The sequence below is a fragment of the Pristis pectinata genome, chromosome 15 (genome assembly GCF_009764475.1).
Source record: "Pristis pectinata isolate sPriPec2 chromosome 15, sPriPec2.1.pri, whole genome shotgun sequence".
In the NCBI taxonomy this organism is placed as follows: domain Eukaryota; kingdom Metazoa; phylum Chordata; class Chondrichthyes; order Rhinopristiformes; family Pristidae; genus Pristis; species Pristis pectinata.
This window is the reverse complement of record NC_067419.1, coordinates 25,431,679-25,450,570: the sequence shown is the minus strand read 5'-3', so window position 1 is coordinate 25,450,570 and position 18,892 is coordinate 25,431,679. Positions and strand designations below refer to the sequence as shown.

Sequence of the window (18,892 nt, the reverse complement as noted above, 5' to 3'; positions counted from 1 at the left end):
TCTTCCCTTCTTCTATCCCCTGTTACTAATTTCCTACATGTCTTGTCTCAGATGGAGGCAAAACCAGACTGCCACAACCTTTTAATATCAACTCCTCTCCTCCCGGTACTGCATTATATGTTCCACTGTAAGACATTTTACTTTCATGGCCAACGGTGAATGCATTTTTCTGCATCATTTAAGGCTCACTAACTTGGAAAATTGGTCAGTGTCAATGAAAAAACTTGCCCTGTTCTCCTTCTGATCAAGTCAGTTGGAGGCAACCGTACTTTAATTCATTACCTGGGTAGCCATCTAAGGTTAAATGCATTTGAGTTCTGCTTTATTTTCATGCCATTTCAGTTGCGCTGTTTTTGCAACCAGGGCATGGAGCTATTTTCCACAGCTGTTGTCATTGATAGGTTGATTACTGAGAGGACAGCCTAAAGGATGTGACAGTAACCATGATTATTGAGAAATCGTGGCTCATCCAACTCAGGTTAATAAAGCACTTCCAGACTCTTGCAAGCTGTCGATCCTGTAATTGTGTATGTGAAAGTTTAAATTAGGAGAAAGTTATTTAACTTACTAAGTTCATGTCATCAGAGACTATGTATGAATGATATTCTGTAACTTCACAACAGCTGTTGACACCACACCTAAATAAAATTAGACTCCTTTTTCTACATCTTCTGTGTTTAAAATATGGCAGCCAATTTCTGTAAAGCATGAGTATTGCAAGTTTTACAACAGTGATGAATATTTCATTCCTCCTTCAGTTCCCATGAAGGTGATTGGAGGAGAAATCAATGCGGCTGACCACCAGAACTCTTCAGCCCCATCATTCCTGGTTCATCTTTCTAAATTTTCTTGTGGCAGACTCTATCATGACGGTGGAGAGATTTAGATGAATAATGATGCTGACCAGTAAATGAATTGTTTACTGGACAAGCTCTGACCCTGGCATGAGGAGAAAAATCCACCCATTGCCATGGAAGGTTTACTTTCTTACATCATACCAAAGCTCATTATCAATATGTGTACGTAATAGTGTCTGAAACAGTCAGGGACAGAAATTTAAGACACTTAGGATACATTGTCCTGATAAATGATCTGGGTGATCGCATCGGAACTCTGTGTGCCTGCTAAAAGATTGAAGACAACCCTGGATTAGGCCATGCTTAATGTGGGTGCACACATTTGAAGATGACTAAAATATAGTTTAGGTCATCACCTTGCAGCATCTTGTGGGAAAACACTGTACCCTGGTAAGGAGCAAGGTCCTGATGTCGACCCTCCTGCCTCTGCAAATTCTTGGTCTTTAATTGAAGAGATTAAAACTTCCATGCCCTAGCTGCAAAATCAGCCCATCTGAGATGGCATAAAAGTTCAAACTGAACTCAAATACATTTAATTCTTAGAAGGCTAATCAGCTAATGAACTTAAGATATAGTTGCCTCCAACTAACTTGATAGTTCAAATAGGAACAAAATACTCTTCATTGATTATAAAATGAATGACTTATTGATAATTATAAGAATGAACTGGAACTTTTTCACTCTGTGTGGAGAGACTAAGAAAGGTACATTGTATCAGGTTGAGCTCCCCAACTTTACATATATATATATATATATATATATTATATATATATATATATAATCCAATCACACATTTGGGTATATTTCTGGAGGGAAAGGATTGAAAAATAGGCAGGTTGTGCTGAAGCTGTATCAGACTCGTGGGTAGACTACACCTACAGTCCTGGAGAAGGTGCAAAGAAGGTTTACAAAGAAATGCTAGGAGACGCATATTAGGAAAGGCAGACTACATCATTTCTCTTGAGAAAAGAAGGTTGAAGGGTGATCTAACAGAGGTCTTTAAAATTATAACTGTTTTGACATAGTGAATGAAAAGTAGAATGTTTCCACTTGTGGGAAGAGCATGACTAGAGGCTATAATTACTAGAGGAAATGGCAGCTGGCGACCAGTGCTGTGCTGCAGGGGTCAGTGTTGGGGCCCGTGTTATTCATTATTTATATAAGTGATTTGGATGCAAGTGCACAAGGCTTGATCAGTAAGTTTGCAGTTGATACAAAATTACAAGGTGGTGTTGATAATAGAAAAGGTTGGGGGATCTTGATCAGTTAGGAAGTGGGCTGAGGAGTGGCAAATGTATTTCACTACAGATAAGTGTGAGGTGATGCATTTTGGAAAGTCAAACCAGCGTAGGACTTGTACTATGAATGTAGGGCACTAGGGAGTGTAATGGAACAGAGGGACCTAGGTGTACAAGTGCATAGTTCATTGAAAGTGGCGTCACAGGTAGACGGTGGTGAAAAAGGCATTTAGCACGCTAGCCTTCATCAGTCAGGGCATTGAGTATAGGAGTTGGGACATTATGTTGCAGTTGTATAAGTCATGGTGAGGTCGCACATGGAGTACTGTGTGCAGTTTTGGTCACACCTGTTGTAGAAAAGACATGGTTAAACTGTAAAGAGTGCAGAAAAAAATTACGAGGATGTTGCCAGGACTAAAGGGCCTGAGTTATAGGGAGATGTTGGCCAGGCTAGGTCTTTATCCTTGGAACATAGGTTGAATGAGGAGCGACTTTAGCGAAATGTTTAAAATATGAGAGGCATAGATAATGTGGATGGTAACAGTCTTTTCCCAGGGTAGGGGAATCTGAAAACTAGGGGGCATAGATTTAGGATGGGAGGGGAAACAATTTAAAAGGGACACGGGGCAACTTTTTCATGCAGAGGGTAGTGAATATATGGAACGAACTGCCAGAGGAAGTGGTTGAAGCAAGTACAATAGTATCATTTAAGAAGCACTTGGATAGGTACCTGGAGGGGCGGGGCTTAGAGGATTTTGGGCCAAATGCAGAAAAGTGGGACTAAACTGGGTGGGCACTGTGGTCAGCAAGGACTCGTTGGGCCAAAGGGCCTATAATTGTGCTCTATTGCTCTACGATGCTATGACTCTAATTATAAGCCAATCACCGAGAAATCCAATGGAAAATTCGGAAGAAACTTCTTCGCCCAAAGAGAGTTGAAAATGTGGAACTTGCCACCACAGGGATTGGTAAAAGCAAACAGTGTAAACACATTGAAGGGGAGGCTCAACAAGAAGGGAAGGCTGGATGAGCATGTAAGGAAGAAGAGTAAATTACACTGATGAATTTAGGTAAAGAAAGATGAAAAGAGGTTTGGGGGAGCATAAATATCAGCATGGACTGGTCAGACTGACTGGCCTATTTGTGTGCCATGTATTCAATGAAATCCTATGTAATCCTAAATCCAATTAAAAGTGACCTTGATTCAAGCCATGAGCTTGCACATTATGAAGTAAGCATTAGCTGTGAAACTTCGCTTCTTGCAGTATATTGTGTTCTTAGTTCAGTTTAGTCTTCTTATATATTTGCACATCTCCAGGACAAAATATCTCAGCATTTAAGTTTATTATATTTTTTTTCTTCACAATTACCACTGCTGACGTTCACTGCGGTAAATATAGGTCTGGAAATATTATTTTATTTTCTACAATGTGATCAAGTGGTAATATTAACTGAACTTTAACCAAAATGTTGAAATTTGTGTGCTTTTAATGAGACTTTGAAAACATTTTATTGTTTACTCTAGTTCAGATACTTCCGAAAAAGTCTTTTAACTATTGTAACTTGGAATAACAGTTTTCAGGGAATGATATTAAATACGTATTCACATGCTGGTTATTATTTTATTTATTGTAACATTTTGCTGACAGGTTTCTATCATATTTTTATGGTTTTTGGCCTGACGTTTTCAGTATGTTAAGGACTGATCAGCTTCACGTATCAATTTGAAAATTATGTCCTAAAATATTAATTAGAGGAGAAATAATACTGAAATAATTACTCTGGGATATATGCTCCAAAATTCAATATCTTTTTAAATTAGATTGCCTAACAACTTCATCATATCATTTATACATATCTATATCATTTCCATATAATTTCTTTTGGGAAAATTGACTTTAGATAAAATCCATGGAATGAATAATTTCATCATTTCAAAGAAGTCAAGAAGTCTCTCCATTTGCCACGTGCAGAATGCAGCACAAGGAAAGGTGGCAGTGAGCAAGAAAGGACAAAAAGCCCCTAAGCTGCCCAGATTTATGAGCTGGGACATCGAAGGGGTCTTTTGTTCCAACCTGGGTTATCACACTCCATGGAAATTTTGAGGTGATTAATGCAGTCTGCAAATCACCTTCCTTCATGTGAGCAATGCTAGGGGGGTCTACTTATCAGTACTTTGCCCCTTCCCCAGGGTACAGCAGTTCCTACAAGATGCTGTAAGGCGACACATCTTAAACTAGCTACTATGCTTAGTACAGGGTAATGATATTTTAGGTCATCGTAAAATGTATGAACCCATGTTCTGATCTAGGGTTGGCTTTTAGTCTTTTAACAGGCACACAGAACTCTGGTGGGGTCACCCAGGTCATTCTCTGGGACAATGTGTCCAAAGAACCTGAGACTCCTAACTCTGCCTGTTTCAGATACTGTTAGGTACATTTATTCATGATAAGCTTCGGTAATATGTAAGATGGTAGACAGTGAGTAAAGCCACATGGAGAGAGGTGGGGTTGTGACAGAAAATGGTCTGGATTGTGGAGGTGATGATTGGTCATCACCCTGTTTTTCAGGTTTCTGTTATTCAGGTGAAACCAGCCCCAGGGACTACTCTAAGACCTGTTAGACATCAGTTTTACTGCAGCTTCTTATTTTGAGAAACCCATCATCAAACTTCATCAGAAGATTGTTTTCTGTAGTGATGAGCTTTAGATTTTGCATTAGTCAAGAGAGATGCAATCGTTGATAGTGATGTCCAGTTTGAGCCAGCAGAACTCCAGTCAGCCCGAGCAGAATTAACTGTCAACCCAATTAAAGTTGCCCTTAGCTGAGAAGCCAAGCAGTTTGTCAATGTGTGCTTAATATTGTAACATTGATGAATTGATTGATTTTGCAACTGAGGTGAAACCTGTGAATGACACGGCATATATTAAACTTATTGCCTTCACTCAACTCCAGTGTGACCCACAAAGGACATAGTTGCTGGAATCAATTATTGAATGGTGAATGCTAACAATACTCCATCGTGCTCATCAAGGTAAGGACATAGATGGAGATGTGTCTTGTGCATTAAAGTTAAAGCCTATAGTCCTCATCACCTTTGCAATAACCTGTTTAAAAATATAAGATCAATAGAAGTAGCAGTACACCAGTTTAGCACCTTGCTCCTTTTTAGCCATTCAGTAAAATCATGGTTGAGCACTTGCTTCAGTGTCACTTTCCTCTACTAACCCCATTTCCTTTGGTCCCTTAAAATCCAAAAACCTATCAATTTCAATGACAGAACCTTCACAACCCTCTTGAGTGGAGAATTCCAAAAAATAACTACCTTCTGCCAAGAAATTTCTTCTCATCTCAGTCCTTAATAGCCAATCCCTTTTTTGAGACACTAGGTATGCCATCCAGAGTAAAACATCATCCCTGAATCTACGCTTTCACAGCTGTTAAGAATTCTATGTTTCAATGAGATTACCTTGCATTCTTTTAGAGACTTTAAGTTTAGTCTCCTCATTGGAAAATCTCCCCCATTGCAAAAGTCACCAGTGAACCCTTATTGCATAGCCTCTATCTTTCCCTTGGTAGGAAACATAGAATTGTGCAAATTATTCCTAGTGTGATCTCATTAGGATCCCACATTCTCTATCATTAATCATTTCCTTTTCCCATTTTTATAGAGGCTTTATATACAGTGTGTTTTTAATCTACTTTCATTATCAATGTCTTGGTCTTTCTTGCCTGAATTTTGACTACTTTCTCTGCTAATATTATAAACCTTTGATCTAGTAACTATCATTAAATTCTTGTTGGCCAAGGTTGGACCATTTTTTCCATTAGAGTTTTGTGACTTAAGCTTTAGGCCATACATTAGTTAGTTACTTTACATGCTATTTATTACTTGTCTATTATCATAGCTTTTAATGTAGCTTCCCTAATTTACCATAGCCAACTCATGTCTTATACCTTTGTAGTTTAATTTATTTAAAATTAAGGCCATCGTTTCAGTTTGAACTGAACTACTTTCAGTCTTACTATAAAACTCTATCATATGATATCTCTTCCCTAAGGTGCTTTAACTGAAAAAATAATGTCTTTGCCAAAATATTAGATTTAAAAATAGTTGATGATTTTTGTCACATGTACCTCCAATTTCTGGATTATACCTTGCCCTATATTACCTCTGTTTTTTGGGGGCCTATGGGCTACTACCACAAGTGTTTCTTCCCCCACAGTTTTTCTCAGCTCCACCTAAAACTAATTCTATTCATTGATTTTTTTTTTGAGCTAAGAACCTTTCTCTCCACTGTCTTAACCCTATCCCATTCTTTATTATCAGTGCTAAGCCTCTTACCTATTTAATCCATCTCTCTTGACATTTAGGTATCCTGGAATATTTATTTCCCATCTTTGGTCACTTTTTGCAACCACATCTGCATTTATCCATTTACTTTATCTATTATGAATGCTCTGTTTGGTCTTCTGACTTTATCCTCTGGGCATCCTTCCCTCTATGTACTCCCCAGTGATGACAGTTTTTTCAACTGCCAAGAGGCCAGAAATTTCTCTTCCCAACCTCTTTGTCTTTCTATATTTGTCTCTTCCCTTAAAAATAATTCTCAAAACTGACTTTTTTTCCTCAAGTTTCCTTGCTTGTTGCAATTTAAGGTGCAGACAGCAGATGAGCATTTTTATATAGTCAGAAGGAAGATGGGTAGCTGGCCAAAAGAACAATGGAAACATTGAGAATTGAGGTAATAACGTGGATGAGGATTTCAGCAGTAAATGTACTTATACACAGTCGGAGTCAGGCAATGTTGCATAAGTGGGAGTAGGAATCCTAGTGATGAAGCAATTCTGTGTTGTGCCTTCAGGGTGAGTAGAGGGAAAGAAACATATGAGTATTAATTTCATAAAACCTTAAAACATTGAAGCACAAGTGCTAATGCTGGGGTCTGAAATGGTATTTTCTACGCCTCACAGTTTTTGGCTGTAGCTTCACTTCCAGTTATTGTTGGAATCTATTCTCTGTGGCAAAGAAAACATTCTAATCTTTATTGAAATCATTTACCGTTCTCTAAATTACCATGATTACTTAATCAATTACATTCTGTCCCGTGTTCTAGAATGTTCCATTATACTAACAGTTCACTGTACATTCTGAGAGGGTGTTTCTTCTCATAGGAAAGGCTAGAACCAGATGGCATGGTCTCAGAATAAAGGGCCACCCAGTTAAAACTGAGATGAGGAAGAATTTCTAATCCCAATTTTAAACTCTTAACCATGGATAGCTAGAGAAACAAAGGACAGCAGATGCTGGAATCTAGATGAAACACAAAGATGCTGGAGGAACTCAGCAGGCCAGACAGAATCCGTAGAGAAAAGCAGGTAGTCAACGTTTTGGGTCAGGACCCTTCTTCAGGACTCAAGAAGAAGGGTCCTGACCCGAAACGTTTACTGCCTGATTCTCTCTATGGATGCTTCCTGGCCTGCTGAGTTCCTCCAGCGTCATTGTGTTTCATCTAACCACGGATAGCTGTAGGGCAAGTGTCTTGGGTATATTTAAAGCTGAGATAAATTTCTAATCAGTGAGAGATTGAAGGGTTATGGAGAGCAGTCAGGAAAATGAACTTGAAGGTCAAGCCAGGAGTGTGATGGAATACTGTCCACTATCCTGGATAAGTGCAGCTTCAACTGTACTCAAGAAGATTGACACCATTACAGGACATAGCAGCCCACTTGATAGGCACCCCATCCACAACCATTCACTCACTTCACCACCAACGCACAGTAACAGCAGTTTGTATCATCTGCAGGATGCACTGCAGCAACTCACCAAGACTCCTTAGACAGCACCTTCCAAATCCACAACCTCTAACCAGCTAGAAGGGCAAGGGCAGCTAAAGCATGGGAAACACCATTACCTGGAAGTTACTCTCCGAGCCTCATGACATCCTGACTTGGATATGTATCGCTGTTCCTTCACATCACTGTGTCAAATCCTGGAACTCCTTCCCTAATAGCATTGTGGGTATACCCACACCTCAAGGACTGCAGGGGTTCAAGAAGGCAACTCACCATCACCTTTTCAAGGACATTTAGGGATGGGCAATTGAGTGCTAACTCAGCCTGCAAAGCCCACTTCCCTTGAATGAATAATAATAAAAAGATTAATGGATCAGCCACAATCCTATTGAATGGAGGAGGGGGCTTGAGGAGCTGAATGGCATACTCCTGTTCTGACATCTTATTGTTTTAATCAATAACGTATATGGGAGCCATGTGCCAGAATTAGTTAATTGTAGGTGGTTCATGAATGTTGATTGCACTCTGCTGCTGCAATATTTTGCTAAACGCTTTGATTATTTTGTGAATTATACACTATGTTTTGATATTCAGCTAATATTTGTATTTGTAAAGTTAATATTTGCATCAAAATTGGAAGATTTATGTTATAACATCCAGAATTTTAAAAGTTTCTACATTCTTTTCAGCTTTCCTGTAAAACATCTGGTATAAAGTAGCTGTGCTCAGTGCTGAACATAATTTATAATTAATACCACATTTTAAAAAAAATGAATTCAGAGATTGCCACTGTATGTACCATAACGTGCCATGAACATTCTGTTTTGTTGTGACATTGCTGAATGGAGGTATTTAGTAGATGGTATGATACTTATTGCCAAGCAGTGTAGGACTTTAATGCACTGCCGGTGGGGCAGAGAGGGGCAAGGAAATCGCTATCCATGGTACCGAATGTTCCCAATATTCATTTTTCATAAGGCAGCCGACCTTATAGGAAAATGAGAGTAATGTGGCATTAAGGATAGTAAGAAGCTATTTCCTAAATGCTATGTAGTAATTTATTGAGCAGTATAACATAAAGATCTATTGTTGCTCTGGGAACTGTGGGCACTTTGTTACATTTATGATTTCCTTTAACAGTATTTGCCCATCGTGGAATGAGGAGTGTCTGATTGTTGGGTGTTTGATTATTTTTCCTTGTAAGTCCACGATAGATGAAGGAGTTCATGTATACTAATGAAATAAATAATAACATGAAATATTACAATGTTAGTACTCAGACAGATCACATTCTCTCTCAGATGGACACCAGTTTGTGCTTGGAGAGTTGTAGAATGGCAGCAGTAAGAAGGGATATTGCTTCAGGAAATCCTTGACATTTCACTGTCAAAAGTCCTACAGTACGTTCTGAAGTAATCTATGACCAACAACTGAATGTTAAATAAGCTTAAAAAATTCTTAAGCTTCTGTGAATAAAATGACTTTAGAATAAGGGCACAGAACAGGAGAGATACTTGTAGATCATACATTGAACCCAAAACTGAAGTTTATGAACAGCAAAGAAAGTTTGGAATGTGCTATCAGAAAGGCAGATCATGAATCACAGAAGGTGATAATGGGCCATAATTTGCTGTGAAAATATTTATACGCAAATATTACAGTAATTTTGGGTGAGTGCAGATGTGCAGTCAAATGTGGAAATTCAAAATTATTAATTCAAGATTCCCTAGCCTTCCATTAATTATGTGAAAATAGTATCTCATTCCTGACTCATCACCAAAATGCAATGAATAGCATGAAATTGCTGTACTTGTGTGGTACATGCAAGCAAAACTCATCACAGTAAGCCAAATTAAGGTAACACTAGAAATCATGTGCTAGAATATGTAATTTGCCCTGGATTAGCTCTCATAAATTCATTGAGAAATATGCCGATTATTAATTAGTTCTGGATAATCTTTCTGGCAATAAAAAAATTACATGTGTAAAATCTTAATTCCATGTTATTTTAATTATTGGATTTTTTTAAAAAATCATTTTACTATTAACTTTTCAATAATATTGTTCTTCCTCTTTTCTCCACCTCAATTCAATCTTTCATTCAGCTTTTATTTCTGTTCTGTAGCAAATCTGGCATTGAATTTGCCCACTCTAATTAACAAGTCCTTCTTGGCTCTAGTGCTCTTTACTTTCACAATCCTCCATCCTGCCAAAAAGTGCAGCTGAACTGAAACCCAGAATAAGATATTTGAGCTCTAATGGTAAAATTAATGTTGCTTTTGCTGAGAGTGGAATGCTAAAATAAAATCCAGGCTTCTCATGAAAATTGAAAAATTGAACTTTGCTGACATGTTTTTTAATTGGCAATATTGTAGGAACAAAGAGTTAAGCATGGGAAATGTTGCGTATAAATTGTTCATGTAGAGGATGAAGTTATGGAAGCAGGAGGAGAATTTGGCATTTGTGAGACATTAGGTTTGTGATTAATCAGATAGAAGCAGAATTTCCCAGTTCTCCTCTTTCCTAAAGTCTGAAATTTACTTTGTAAATTTGATAAAACTTTTGTTTTTTTCTCCTATCTGTGTTATTGACAGAGGAATTGCCTGAAATGTTTTTTTTGGAATAAAACATGAAATAACACGTTAGAAAGTCAGTAATTAAAAAAGAAAATGCATGCAATGATGTCTTAGGTGTTTATTACTTTACAGAGTTTCTAGACTTAACCACCATTTCACATCTTCAGTGCTTGTGGTTTTTCACCCCATGTTTGTATGAGGTACCTGTCACTGTCCCATAGATTTCTCAAGAGTTGAAATATCATGGGGTCCCTCAAGTTTAAATCTACAGGGAAATGATCAGAGGTGAACGCTGAAGTAGAAGAAAGTACACTCAGCTTGGAATTTAAAGATTGAGCAGAGATAAGATCTGAGACGGAAATGGGGCATATTGTGAAACAAAAGCAATGCAGCAACAAGGTGTTTTTGAGCATTTGTTTTGTTAAACAAACATTGGCTGTATTGTCATGGAACAGAGGTTTTGCATTATACATGACTGCATTGTCAAGGCTCACTTTGCTGATGTAACTTGTCTGCTTTACATTTGCTTTGGTTGCAAATCTTGTGGATTTGAAGTTGTCTATCTATTAAAACTAAGGTAACAAATCAGCAGAACATCATACTTGGCCATGATTTAAGCAGAGGAGCTTAGAGCTAGTGAAATTAATTACCAGGCTTGTGAATCCAAAGATACCAGTAGGGTCTTGACATGAATAAGACATACCACACACAAAGAATCATCACTCGAAACATCCAATGATTATCTTTTCAGAAAGTAGTAAGTACTCAGCTAGTTTAGAATTGAAACATTAAAAATCATAGACTCCTTATTGTTGTTACGTAGGCCAAGCCTGACAATTCCAATGTGAGGAATTTTGTCTTTGATAAATTCATGGGCCCAGCTTTATACTGTTTCCTTGTGAATTATAAATTGACTTCCAAGAAAATTCCATAGTCTTTTTGAGTTAAACATTTTATCTCAAATATTTTTTGTTTTCTTTAAATATTTGGAGTACAGGACATTATTTCCACAGCCTCACCTTCAGGTGATTACTCCAAACAGTGACATAATTGTCATGTAATCTTAACACCATGCCAAGTGGCAGATGTTTATCATAGAACATGAAAATTTATTTGCAGTAGGATTGAAGAGGTTATAAATGAAGTCATAAAATAAAATCAGTAGATATGATGGGCTGAATGGCCTTCTAGGCCACAATGTTTCTGTGATTCTAAACTCATAGGAGAGTACTTAATATTTTCTGCAAAACTAAGTCTTGGATATTTTGAGTGACTATTCTTTGTGGTATTATATTAAGTGAATTGAGCTGGTACTAATGTTTCAATGAGAAGAAAATCCATTATTGGAAGTTTTATTTGATTTTTTTTATGTTTTTGCTTTCATCCTCTGGAAGTTGTTACTTTATTTCAATTAAGTATCACCTGAAAACAATTCAAAAGTTATTGAAGTCCTGACCATTTCAACTTGCTTCAAATGCTACTCTTTTCAAAGCATGTGCTCTTACCTTTGTGCATTAGTAGGTACTTTACATTATGTTTTGATGATTGTGCTGTTTAAGATAAGATCTTTATTAGTCACATGTACATCGAAACACACAGTGAAATACATCTTTTGCGTAGTGATTTTGGGGGGCAGCCCGCAAGTGTCACCACGCTTCCGGCGCCAATATGGCATGCCCATAACTTCCTAACCTGTACGTCTTTGGAATGTGGGAGGAAACCGGAGCACCTGGAGGAAACCCACACAGACATGGGGAGAACGTACAAACTCCTTACAGACAATGGCCGGATTTGAACCCGGGTCGCTGGCGCTGTAAAGCATTGTGCTAACCACTATGCTACCGTGCTGTCCACTGTTCATGTGAATGGTACATAATTTACAGTAGTTTGCCAATTGTTGAACCTTTCCTTTCTTGCTTTGAGGACCTGGCACCAGGTGAAGTTAGGTGGTGCTGACTGAAGCAAGCCTGCACCTCTTAAAGGGGGAGTGCTCATTCCTTTTAACCAATGGTGGAGGTCATTCCACAGGGCATGGGGGAAGCCATGCACTGATGGGAGCAACCACCCCATTTCTCAGACCTGGCTCTAGATGTCTTGGTGGAAAAGAGAGAAGTCCTTGACTCATGGGGGTCAGATAGAGTCGAGCAGCCGTGAAAGGAGATTACAAATAAAGTAAATGCCAAGAGTGAAACCCACATACATGGGCATGATGCCATAGGAAGTTTAGGTGGTTGAGCTCAATGAAGGTACAAAAACCCATCTTCTAACAATTGTACCACTGACTTACACAGCTCCATGCAATACACTCCATCCCTCATCCCTATCAATCAGAACCCATGCCCCACCACCTCTCACATTCTTACCTTGACTCCAAACCTCTCGCCCACATCTCACATCTTCCACACATCACCAGCTGTCAACCCTGGAACCTGGAACTGGTAACACCGTTGAATGTCAAGCAAAAGCAGTTGAACATTCTCTTGCTGGAGCTGATGATGCTGTCACACTGGTGTGGTGTGACTGTTACTGGCCACTTACCAGCTCAATCCTGAATGTTGTCCAGATCTTGCTGCTTGCAAATACTCGTTGCTTCATTCTCTGGGTAATAGCAAGTTAACATAAGCTTCTTATTTAAAAAGCAATGCAGCCATTCTCTCCCTGACAGCACGGATAGTGGGAGCATTCACCTTGTTCTCCTCCTCCTCCACCTCCAACTTTTTCCCCTCAATCTTCTTTACATTTTCCTTTACCTGTTCTACTGTGGCTTGCAGGTGCTGAAACTGTATGATTTCCAGGATGGAAAAGATATAACAATCTGCCACAATTTTGGAGACCTTCTTTGGAATCATAACATTCACTATGATTGATACTCTTTTCTGGAAATGTTTTATTCATGAAACTGGACCACAAGAGATTTAATAACTCCTTGAATAGTGATGGTTTGTTTTCCATTTTTGTCTTGATTTCTCCTCTGATAGGTTGCTATGGTTCTGCTACTCTCACTCTCTTTCATAACTCATTCGTCCCTCTGGCAAGTTCTTACTCCTCATCTTTTTGCTTTTTTTTTCCGGTCCTCTCTTTTCTCTTCTTTCAATTCATCTCTTTTTTTCTCTCCTTTCTCTTGTATAAGTAAATGGAACAAGTAGGGACTTGCAAAGTTCCAAGAGCTTGGGCACTGTGGAAGGGATTAAGTTTTTACCATGTAGTTGGCCAAAATGTAATGTGCACATAGCCCTTCAAATTTGTTTTTGAGATGTTTGAAATTATTTGAAGAATTCACATTTTAAATCATATCATTAAGTAAGCTCTTCAACTGATTGGCCTATTTACTTTTGAATTGTAAATGTGCCTAAAAGCATCTTTACTTAGCTGCTTACTAAATTCCAAGATGCAATGCGGTTTGTTTCCTAGAAACTACATAAAAATAGGACTCTAAAAATGGAAAGCAAGTCTAAAATAAGGTCATGGTGTTTAGGAAGGGTTGCAGTGGTCCCATGCATGTTTTAGTGCTTTACAATAATTGTTGCTTTACAAATTGTATAATTCTCTTACTACGGCAGGACTTAAAAATAAAACTGACTGGCCTTTCATGCTGACAAGGTACTTGAATACTGATAGAAGGTTAGCTTTGATGTGCAAGACTTCAGAGAAAGGGCACATCTGATTTAATCTTTCATCTTTCACTGCATCGCTTTTGACAGCCTTTGCTCATTGTAACTATAGGTTACATTTGCATCATGAAAGAGGGTCTCCAAGCTGTTCTTAATGGCACATCATAAACTATGGTTAGGAGTAGCTTACCGTATAAAATATTTGAAAGTCAAAATGGAAATGACCATAACCTTTAATTGTGCTGCAGTTGGCAAACTAGACAAGAACTATACCTCAGTAATTCTTGTATGACATCCCTATATGTACTTACTAGACAATGAAAATCACTCTGTGTGTTCTTTTTATGTAATATGACCAAGAAATATGGACATGTTGCACTCTTTACTATACACTTCATGTCTGAAAGTCATTTATTTGCAGAGTAGAACACATTTGTGACCTTTTCTACGTCAGATTATGCCAGCAGAAATTTGACCCAACACATCAGGCTAAGAATTACCATTGTGCATCCAACTGAATTTTCACGTCATTTGTGTATAAGATAATTCAGTGCTGCTTTGGAATTGGGTAATATTTTTCCGAAGGACCTGCATCATCAGCTGCTCCTGGAACAACCACATTTTTGTAGCAACTTAGGCAGTTCACCTTTGATTTTTATTAAACCTAGCTGCTCTCTTTAGCTTGTGGATACTTTGCTCCCGAGACAGCTCTTCTTGAAGTGCTGCTTCAAAAAGACTTGCAACTCATCTCCTCCATTTTGGTTTTCTCTGGCCTTTAGCTCCTCTTCTGTTCCCAGTTATTCTGTAGGCCCAGTAGGATGCACAATTGATGAAAATATTTAGAGGATATTGTGTCTGACGGAGACCTCAAATCTCTACAATGTTTTGAAATTCCTCTTTAGCCACACAGATCATAACGAGTGTTCCTCCAAGTCAATATCAGCAATTAAGGATTCCTCTAAATTGTGTGGGATTCAGGAGGTAATAGGGTCTGGTTGGGGCAGGTGGGTAGATCCTTCTTGCTCTTTCCTTTACTTAGCTTACACAGTGTGTTGTGTGTGTATGTGTACTCAGCTCATTGTGATAGGTCAGCTACTAAATCATTGGTGTGCTAAGGTTGATGTCACCTAGCATGAATGCATGAACTTCACAGAACTGAGCTTTTCAATGTTGCAAATAGTTTGCAGCACACAGTAATATTGTATCATGATGTATAACCAAAATTGCATACAAGTCTCTGAAGATGCCACTATGTTTCACCAGGAGCTTCTCCTTCCAAACTCCTTGCAGCTTTAGTCCATACAAAGAAGCTAAATCGTCATTGTAAAATGAGACCTGCATATTTCTCCAGTTTGTCCTCAAACCTCATGCTTTTATAATCAGGATCCTCTTTGTGACTTTCTTGTATCCAGAGCTAAAATGTAGTTCTTATTTCTCATTGATCAGATTAGCTATGGTACTTTGGATGCTTCTTTCCAGATTACACTTAATGATTTGTAATCTACTTTGTTGGCTTGTATTCAACCTTTTGTTGGTTTGATTAGATGTATTGTTGTGCATGTTAGTACCAAGCCTTAGTAATATCCTTAGATCTCCCTCCATTATTTCACTTTCATTCATGGAATACATATGTGTCCAATTTTCCATTCTACATACAATATATCGCACTTACACATTACGTTCCATCTGTGTTTTGCTCCTATGAATATTTTTCCAATTTATTTTTAATTTCCAGTTTGATTATTGGCAAGTTTCTATTGAGTTTCTGAATCCAAATCACATACTGGGCTCAGCAATTTTTTTTCTTCAACAATAATTTAACAAATCAAAGGCAATTATTTTGCATAATTGAATAGTGAAAGCTATTTTATACTTGTATTAAACTTTGCTTTAACCATCATTAGAACACAGACTCATGAAAGAAAATGTTGAAAGGTAACCATATAGAGATCTTTAAAATTATAGAGAGATTTGATGGTGTAGATGTGGAGAAGATGTTTCCATTTGTGTGAGAGATCAGATCTAGGGGCCATAAATATAAGATGATCATCAATAGATCAAGCAGGGAATTCAGGGGAAACTTGCTTATCCCTAACATAGTAAGAACATAGAACCTATTGATATAGTTGCCTGGAACGTCACCCCGGTCAGTAGCAGTTAACATGTGTTGCAGCAATGGCTACATTTTCTATGAAAATCAAAAATCTGCAGATGCTAGTAATCTGAAATTTAAACAGAAAATGCTGGTAACACTCAGCTGATCAGGCAGCATCTCCATAAAGAGAGTCAGAGTTAATGTTTCAGGTTGAAGACCCTTCATCAGAACTGGGAAAGAGAGAAAATAAGAGTTTTAATTTGTTGGGGGGGGGGGGGGGAAGAGTTGGGGACTTTGGATAGAGCAAAGGCAATACCTCTGAGAGGATGAGGCCAACATTACAGACGGATGACCTACAGTAGAACTGGCCAGTTCTGATACAGCAGAAAACAAGTTAACTGAAGTTGATGAATTTCATTATTAAGTGTGGAATGGTACAATGTGACCAAATGGAAGCTACGGTGTTGTTTCTCAAGCTCGTTATAACAATGCAGATCAAAGTGAGAGCAAAATGGAGAATTAAAGTGGAACAGGAAGCTCAGAGTCAGCCCTGTGGATTGACTGCAGGTGTAGTGCAATGTGCTCACCCAACCTGCATTTGGTTTCTCTGACATTACGGACACCACATTGTGAGCAACAAACACAGTACACTAGGTTGGAAGAAGTGCTAGTGAATTACTATTTCACCTAGAAGCCCTGATTGGATGCCTAGCTGGTGGAAAGGGAAGAGGTGAAATGATGGGTGTTGCATCTCCTGTGGTTGAATGGGTGAGTGCTATGAGAATGGAAATGATTGGTGGAGATGGAAGAGTGGACCACGGAGTCACAAAGTGAACCTGTCCTTTGTAACGATGAAAGGGGATGGAAGAAAAAGAAATGTCTAGTGGTGTAATTTCTTTGAAGGTGGCAGAAATTGTGAAAGATGAATTGTTGAATGTGGAGGCTGGTGGAGTAGAAAGTAAAGTCCAGGGAACTCTGTCCTTGATCTGTCCATAGGAGAGGGGTTAAGAGCAGAAGTGTGGAAAATAGATGAGATGTGGTCAAGGGCTCTGTCGACGATGGTAGAGGCCAAGCCATGGTTTGGAAAGAAGCAAGGCATTTCAGAGACACCTTTGTGAGGAGTCAGATTAGAAACAACAGAGAGGGAGGAACAAAAAGAATGAAGTCCTTCCGTGAGGTAGGGTGGCAGAAAGCTATGTTTTGTATACTTGAAATTCAGTTTCATTGAGGTCAGCAGAATTTCAGAAGTAAGATGGGCATGCCCGGCATTTAGAACTACCAAGCAGTGATGAATTTTTAATCAAAGCAGTAGTTCAAGCAAGTGACACAAATGCTTTTAAGGCTTATCTAAGTGAACACAAGAGAGAAGGAAATAAAAGGTTATGCTAATAAATTTGGATGAAGTGGGAGGTTTGGAGCAGGCTCATACAGTCTGATTTGGTACTGTAGATTCTATGTTGCTCAAGGGATAAGGAAAACAAGTGGAGACGTTTTGTAGGATATTCATATTACCAGGGAGGAGGTACTTGCAGCCTTGCAGTGCATCAAGGTGGATAAATCCCCAGGGCCTGACCGAGTGCATCCTCGTACTTTGTGGGAGATTAGAGGAGAAATTGTGGAGGCCCTGGCAGAGATACTTGCTTCATTGTTAGTCACCGGTAAAGTTCCCAAAGACTGGAAGGTGGTTAATGTTGTTCCATTGTTTAAGAAGGGTAGCAAGGACAAGCAAGGGAACTACAGGCCAGACAGCCTGACATAAGTAGTGGGGTGGGAATTCTGAGGGACAGGATCTGCCAGCAATTGGCTAGACAGAGTCTGATTGGGAGGAGTCGGCATGGCTTTGTGTCTGGAAAGTCATGCTTGACAAACCTTTTTAGAGTATTTTGAAGAGGTAACCAAAAAGGTAGATGAGGGTAGGCCAGTGGATGTTGTCGATTTGGACTTTAGCAAGGCCTTCAACGAGGGCCCACATGGTAGACTGGTCTGGAAGGTTAGGTCCCATGGAATCCATGGAGAGCTAGTTAGGTGGATTCAAAATTGGCTCAGAGGTAGGAAGCAGAGGGTGGTGTTTGAAGGTTGTTTTCGGAATGGAGGCCGGTGACTAGTGGTAAGCCATGAGTCAGTGTTGGGACCCTTGTTATTTGTTATTTATATAAATGATTTGGGTGCAAATGCAGAAGGCTTGATCAGTAAGTTTACGGATGACACAAAATTAGGGAGTGTTGTTGATGGTGAAGAAGGTTATCGTAGATTACAGGGGGATCTTGATCAGTTAGGGAAGTGGGCCAAGGAGTGGCAAATGGATTTCAATACAGATAAGTGTGAGGTGATGCATTTAGGAAAGCTAAACCAGCGTAGAACTTGTACTATGAATGGTAGGGCACCAGAGAGTGTAATGGAACAGAGGGACCGAGGAGTACAAGTGCATTGTTCATTGAAAGTGGTGTCACAGGTAGATAGGGTGGCAAAAAAGGCATTTAGCATGCTGGGCTTCATCAGTCAGGGCATTGAGTATAGGAGTTGGGACATCATGTTGCAGTTGTATAAGTTGTTGGTGAGGTCGCAAGTCGAGTACTGTGTGCAGTTTTGGTCACCCTGTTGCAGAAAAGATGTGGTTAAACTGGAAAGAGTGCAGAGAAAAGATTTACAAGGATGTTGCCAGGACTAAAGGGCCTGAGTTATAGGGCGATGTTGGCCTGGCTTGGTCTTTATTCCTTGG

The 18,892-nt window shown here is 38.9% G+C and overlaps 1 protein-coding gene across 9 annotated transcripts in view; it reads left to right on the top strand.

Annotated features, from left to right (window-relative positions):
- Positions 1-18,892, top strand: part of LOC127578488 (dedicator of cytokinesis protein 4-like) — a 719,988-nt gene that overhangs the window by 587,333 nt on the left and 113,763 nt on the right. The window lies entirely within an intron of this gene.